General features: G+C 33.8%; 1 long non-coding RNA gene across 1 annotated transcript; it reads right to left on the bottom strand.

Annotated features, from left to right (window-relative positions):
• Window positions 1-2,457: 2,457 nt before the first annotated feature.
• LOC116350062 lies at window positions 2,458-3,244 on the bottom strand. Its single transcript, XR_004201981.1, has 3 exons — window positions 3,230-3,244; window positions 2,832-2,977; window positions 2,458-2,588 (listed from the first exon to the last, which is right to left on the bottom strand). It is a non-coding gene; the product is annotated as an uncharacterized LOC116350062 (long non-coding RNA).
• Window positions 3,245-7,614: the final 4,370 nt, after the last annotated feature.

Consider the following 7,614-nt stretch of genomic DNA (forward strand, 5'->3'; position numbering starts at 1 on the left):
GATTTAATTTTTTGTACATGAAAACGATAAGTTGTTGACTGAAATATGATTTTGCTTTGCGTATAATGTCGCAAAGAATGTTGAAACGTCATGCTCGTATTTTCATCTGTCAAGTAAAGCCTCGTTCACACGGATCGGCAAAATCATAGAACAATCGATTCATCGGATGATTTAAATCATAATCATGGGTATGATTGTTGATTGTTTTAATCAAAAAATAATAAATCGATTTTTTTGTCTGATTGTATAATAGGGTGTAGCATTTTTCAAACATTTTAACGGCGAGGGTTATAACCTTGGCTATGGGATCCTCTGATCACGAATCAGGCGTTTTTTTGCGAAAAAAATATAAACTGATATGTCACGGCTCAACGGCGAAGTATCAAAAATGGGAAAAATTTGGATTTTTTTGAATTTTTGTGTAAGGCATAAAAATACACTATACTTTCAGTATTGCTTATTTTTATGCTTAAATCATCAGAACAGGACCCAAATAACATATTCTAGTAGAAAAATTCATTTAAATTCAAAAATGGATACCTTTACCATGGAACAACATTTCATTGAACATTTACAAAAATCCTGATATTCAAAACTATTCACTTCTGAACACAAATTTATGAATATTAAAGGTTTCCTGATCCGGAATGATCAATAATTGTCTGAAAGTAACATGGAAATTAATGTGTGCAAAGTATTCCATGCAACCGGCTAAGCCTATGAAGAGACAAAATGCGAATTCCCGTCATCTGTGCCATCTTGTATTCCATAGTTGAACTTTAGGGGACATTCGTAGCAATTCTAGTAAGCTAGTTTTATTTACGTATTCGCTAATCGCTTACTAGTATTACTAGTGAGTACACTAGTGCTTCTAGTAGCTGCTAGTTTTTCTAGTGTTTTGAAATTACCTAGACGTATCTTATGATACATAAAAGAAACAACAGTAATGCTTAAGTCGCTTGTAAACGAACCAAGTGAATAGCGGAGACGCACGATAACGAAGTGAGTGTATTGCGGCAACGGATAACAACGTTCGTTGTCGCTATTCAATATATTTTACATGCCTCAATTCATTTGCTTTGAACTATAATACGCTAGTGCTTGCTAGTCGCTGCTAGTTGCTGCTAGTTTCACTAGTTTTTCTAGTATGAATGTCCCCTAGGTTGAACTCAATTTAGTTACAATGAATTGAATCGAAAAAGAGAAAAAAACAACAACAGTAACATGGCTACATAGATCTGTTGACCAGTGAGATACGTATAACAATGGAATGAAAGAATGAAGAAAGCGTATATGTGTATGTATGCATCAGCACGCATAGATGTACAGCTCTGTGTGGCCGTGCTATTGTTGTTGTTTTTTCTCTTTTTCGATTCAATTCATTGTAACTAAATTTCAATGCTACAGAATTAAATTCAGTTTTTCGATCTAATTCGAACTAATGTGAGGTGGCGCTGATCAGCTGCGTTCGCATAAAAAAGTTCCCAATCTCGTATACGCCAACCCCGCTTGATTCCATGTCATAAATTCATTTTTGGTACCAAATGGAGACATTAAAGGAAAAATACAGAAAAATGACAAAAATTATAATATATTCGCCACTTTCTAGAATAAAAAGGCCAAAACTCTTCCGCATCTGAACTTTTCATGTATTTTACTCAATTTGTGACATTGCAGCATCAATAACTTCTGATCTTTAGTCAAAGTGCAGTATAGTTTACTATCCGAGTGGATCACATTGTCATATCAATGAATGGAATGGGATCCTCTAGGGGATTCCGACTTATACGATGTTCCATATGCGAAAGAATTTGTCATATATATTTTGCAAATGGTCGCGAATGTTTCATACAAATTTTGCGAATGGTGTCGGATGTTTCATACAAATTTGCGGACGGTGTAAAATGTTTCATACACATTTTGCTGATGGCGCACATGAAAAGTCATATTTTTACATTCAAAAAGTCAAAGTGACAGATTATGTGACAGAGATTCAAGCCGAATTGATATTTTTTTGGTAATATAGAGTGAAATTTTTCTAAAGTGGTAAAGAAATCTTTGCCACTCGTAATATAATCACTGTAAACGGTGCCTTGTGAAAGGTTTTTATTTTCATTGACGTAACTTTCAATTTCTTTTATATTTATATTATCTGAATTTATTTCTAAAATCTCACTTTTCGAATCGCATACGGCTTCTAAAATAATCTTGTATTTTTTTCTTCAACAGTTTTTCAAATTTAGTTGAGAACAATGACATTGTGTTTGAAACTGCCACGACAAACTGAACACAGCAATGTGTATGTACAAATGTCACACGACAGTTTGTCGCATCTCGCAAGACGTATGCGGCATTCGCGAATGGTTGCGAATGAAATGTACGAATTTTCATAGATTTTGATGCGGATGGATATATACTTTACTTCCTATATTTCATGTATGAATAGGAAAATGTTCATACATTCCGTATAAAATGGCATTCGCATATACTAAAATGCCCCTAGGGGATCCTGTACCTCTAAAACTTGAAAGCTCTTGCAGCATTCGCCTTACTGGTTATGATTGTGTCACTTAAATCCCATTATCATCCTGAAAGTGTATATTCCTTATAAACAGTACGTATACAGACGTTTTGATTGAAAAGAATTGAAAATTGTGATTAAAATGCAAAAAAATTGAATTTTCCACAAAAAAATTGGAAAATTCATTATAAAGACTTGTTTAACTACACAAAATGTCTTCAAAATTATTGTGCTACCGAATTGTAAGAATTATACAGGCATATCGGATATTTCACGGCAATATGGATGTTTAAAATTCGTAAATACATACCTTTTTTGTATATATACGTATATTTCGATGAGGTCACCACTTGGTACCGAAAATGAATTTCTGATATGAATTACTGCTGTGTTAGAAAGCTTAAATATTGCACACATCATTTTCAGACAATTGTTGATCATTCCGGATCACAGAACCTTCAATTTACGTTCAGAAATGAATCATTTGAAAATTGGAATTTTTGTGATTTTTCGGATGAATTCGATGAATTGTCACTTCATGGTGAAGGTACCATTTTTTAACTTTGCATGGATTTTTTTCTTTTGCAATGTGTTATTTGGGTTCTGTTCTGATATTTTAAGCATAAAAATAAGCAATACTGAAAGTATAGTGTATTTTTATGCCTTACACAAAAATTCAAAAAATTTCAAAAAAATCCAAATTTTTACCATTTTTGATATTTCTCCGTTGAGCCGTGACATCTCAGTTTATATTTTTTTTGCAAAAAAACGACCGATTCGTGATCAGGGGATCCCATAGCCAAGGTTATTACCCTCGCCGTATTTGTTTTTCACTTTTTTCATATTTCTGATACACCCTATTGTATAATCAAAAGTGCATTATGATTTAATTAAAAAGTTTGATTGTATGATTTTTCATGCTCTGCATTGTTATGTGTTTGAAACTAATTTGTTTATATTAAAATGCATTTTTTTCATATAGAATCGACTGATGCCAAAAAATTGAACATTCTTTACGTTATTTGAGAGAGCAATGTAAATACTTGTGAAGAGCGACAAACGAAGAGAAATAAAAAGAAACAACATATTGTGCTCGACTTTTATCTTTATATTGATTTTTTTGTATAAATTCTCAATGGAATTCCACCATCGCAAGCAACTGTTGAGCGGGCGTTTTCGTCATTGGCCAATGTTTACTCATATTCACGTTGCAGTTTGTCTACAGATTTGCTCTCCGATATTCTACAAATCAAATTGAATGGGACAATTATGAAATCTATTTTTATGGAGGAGCGATTAGAATTGGAAATAGACTTTTATGCAAATGTTGTCGAAGATGTTTTGACACCGTTGCCTTCCGAAGAATAAATAAATAAACAATAATCCAGTCGTCCACCGTTGTTATGTTATTTTTTTATAATTTGTTTATGTTTTTTCAGTACAATCACTTCTTACAGTATAGTATGATAGCAATTTAGGTAGCTTTTTCTTCGAAAGAGAGAAGTGAAAACTGAGAGAAAAAAACATTGGTGAATTTTAACATTGATTGTTTCTTATATCGCATATTTCACACACGCGCGAACTGCCGTCCGGTACCATATCCGAACGCATAACGACAGTGCTTGCGTTGCGTTTGCGGCGTATGATGTACATTGAATGATGCATGCATCATTCAATCTACAGCATAAATGTATATGATCCTGAACGCTTGGTAAGAATAATTGCGATCATTACCACGATTTCTATTTTGATGTTGAGAAAATCGAAAAATTTGCTTTTCTTTCATGTCATTGGCATTTTCTACAACAAATTTAGCAACAACTTCTTCTGGAGTTGAAAATGTAGACGAAGCGAGTACAGAACGTACAAGATTTGATTTTGCTGTTTGTCTGCACATTTCAACTGTTTTTTCAACGGCCATAGTTTTTGCTTTAGCTTGTGAAATTCCTTCCACAATTGGGCTACGTTGTAAATCTTCAGCAAGTTTTTCTGCTTGTTTTGTGAAATCGGTGTTTTTATTATTTTCGAGTTTCAAAGCCATCATTTTACCCTCAATTACTTTTGAACTTTCAACGCGTCAGTAATTTCATCAATATTCGCGGGGTCTTGGGATACACTTTCACGTGCTTCACCAGTTAACTTTGTGAGTATAAATGTTTTCAATATATCAAGATGTGTGGGACCAATTTGTTTAAGCAATTTTATGGAATCAATAAAAGCAGTGAGTTCTAGTGGGTTATCCGAATAATTACTATTAATTTGTCTAGCGGCAAATGACAAAAAAGTGGATTGGTCCATAATGTTTCTATTAGTTCTATTACTATTGCTATTTCTTAAATTATTTGAACCTGAAGTTGATGCCGTTGTTGTCGTTCCTGTTTGATTGTTGTCGTCTGATGTGATCAGTTGATTTTCAGCTTCGTTATTCGATGAGATCGCTACTAGAGTTTGGTCGATTGCGTGGTCATTTGATGCTTCTTCACGATTTTGGTCTCCTCCCGAAGCGCTATTGTCCGTTGCTGAAACTTCGTTATCCTCTCCAGAGCTCAAATTAATGGTCTTGTTTAATTCGTCTTCTGCGGATTCTATGTTTGCCAAAAGTTCTGCTGGAAACTTATTGCTGATTTTCAAAACGTCGTAGCACTTTTGTAGTTCTACCTTCGCGACTTTAATCTCACTGTCAAATTTAACGTTTTGTTGCGCGCTCAAGGTGTTATAATATTTGCCAATACAATTTATATATATATTATATCTTTGAATTATTGTTTCTTTATATTCTTTGTTGCGTCGTTCACTTATTCGTTGACCGATTACTTTTTTTGTTTCGTTAATATACTCATTTAAATATTTTCCGTGGGTTTTTACATCATATGTTGACATTGTTTTACTTTAATTCAAACATTTTTTACTGGATTTTCACACTTATTTTTGTCACACATTTTTACAAAAATCCTTATCACGAATATTTAAAAAAATTTAAGTTTTAACGCAAAAATGGATATATATTTTATTTCGAAGAGATTGATGGTTCTTTAGCCGCGACTCGCCATGTAATATATGGGATGTATATGATAAAGTAAAAAGAAACGCTCTGGTTGAGTTTGATGTTATAACTAACTTTATTTTGTATATTACTTCGGTATATATGGTATAGAATATTAGAGAATATTACATTTATTGTTAGTTGACGGTTGGTATACTTTGGTCGTATCTTTGATGTTATTCGTCGTTGTTCTTACCTTTGACCAGAGTGCATGTGTTCATACACGCTCCAACATTTGTTGTGATAGGATGAGCAGTATTGAGGAAGACCGTCATAAACTGTTCCATCATAAATGTCGGGTAGCATTGGGACCGTAATTAAGTTATAAGGCATGTGCATTTATGTTGTGAGTTGCTGATGCACGTGTGCGCATGCAGCTAAACAATGTTAGACAGAAACATTGTTACACTCTCATGAGTTCGTTTGGGACACTCAATTTCATGCGTTACACGTTGACAGTTAGTTTTTATCAATGTATATAAATTTAACGCCATACAGTTCAACTCGGTAATTACAATCAAGCTCTTTGTAAATTTCAGTACAAGGATAAAAAATCCAAAAGGCCACATTGAAACACTATCAGAAAACCTCTTTTAGATTTCAAATCATCACAAAACGTTGCAAATCTACAGGAATTTCTCCAAATATATGATCTAGGTAGATTTTGAGTCATTCCAATGAAAATAGAGGATTCCTCTAGAACAAACTTTTCATTTTTGACTCAATATTGACAATTTTCTTTCAACCGGTAAATGCCGTTTTTCAAATAAAAAAAACTTGGACGTGCAGACCCCAGAACGAGGAAAAACTCTGCACAGTAATCAGCATGGCTCAGTAATCTGTGGACACAGCCCTATCAAGCTATGATATCCGTTGCTATGGTCGTTACTCGAACTATTGAAATTATTTAAATTTTCTGGTTTTTAACGATTTTTAAAAGATGTTACCTGGATTAGTTACAGCAATGAAACGACAACAACAATAACACATATTTTTACTGTCAAAATTTTGATGTCAAATGGTGTCGACATTGGTGACGGTATTTTGAAACAGACTTTGTAATCCATATTCATCGTATATGATCCTATGTAAAGTTCTATACTTGATCTAGTTCACATTCACGGTTCAAATCGTTTATGTCCACTAGCGAGGACATGGACTGTGTGTTTCTTCTGTTACATGTACGTTGTAATGGACAAGTATAGTAACATGGCGTCGTTCAAATAAATTTAAAAATCCGTCCACTCGTGTCGACACCATCTAGCACGGTAGTAGGGATTTCATTGCTGTGGGATTAGTAAATCTGTATAATTTGGCCATTTGAAGGTTTATAAAGACTAAAATGGTCTTAATTGATGAAATAAGATCAATTTGAGCGTAGAAATGTTAAAATCCAACCAAAATTGTTATTTCTAAAAATCACATTTTTTGCGATATTTTTTGAAAAAGTTCTCTTCACTCTCGTTCAAGTCGCCACCCTATATGACATATAACCCCATCAAAAAAAGGCTGTTTTGGAATCAGCTCATGCTTATACAACTACTCTGGGCTGTAGAGCCAAATCGAGAAAAATTCATCCACCCTAATATATATATTTTTTAAGGATTTTTATAAATTTTTACTTATTTAAAAGACTTTTTTTTCTTCTAAGGCACTACTGTTCACGATATGGCAATGTTTTTACGATTTGATAAAACCACCCATAAATACTCGGTGATTCATTTCAACCCCAATGCTGTGGAAACCTCGTGCGTTGCAAAGGAGTTTTATAAGCTAGTGAAACCAATCGAAATCAATGGAACTCACGCTAAAAATTTTAATGTTGACCATCAATGTACCATTTATAGCTGGGAGCAAATAATAGATTGTTTCCAGTGATGGTTTTTTCCTATCTGAATAGCGCTAGCTATTCGCAGCGTCTGAACAGCATTGCTGCCCAGATGCTGAATCGAAGCGGTTGCGCACGCGTTTTGTATCACACAACATATTGTCATATAGTCTAAGTAACCAGTGAGCTCACAGAGTATGATACACTAATACCATAGTCAGT

This window comes from Contarinia nasturtii, unplaced genomic scaffold (assembly GCF_009176525.2).
Source record: "Contarinia nasturtii isolate CC-2019 unplaced genomic scaffold, AAFC_CNas_1.1 Cnas_scaffold_3448, whole genome shotgun sequence".
NCBI classification, from domain to species: domain Eukaryota; kingdom Metazoa; phylum Arthropoda; class Insecta; order Diptera; family Cecidomyiidae; genus Contarinia; species Contarinia nasturtii.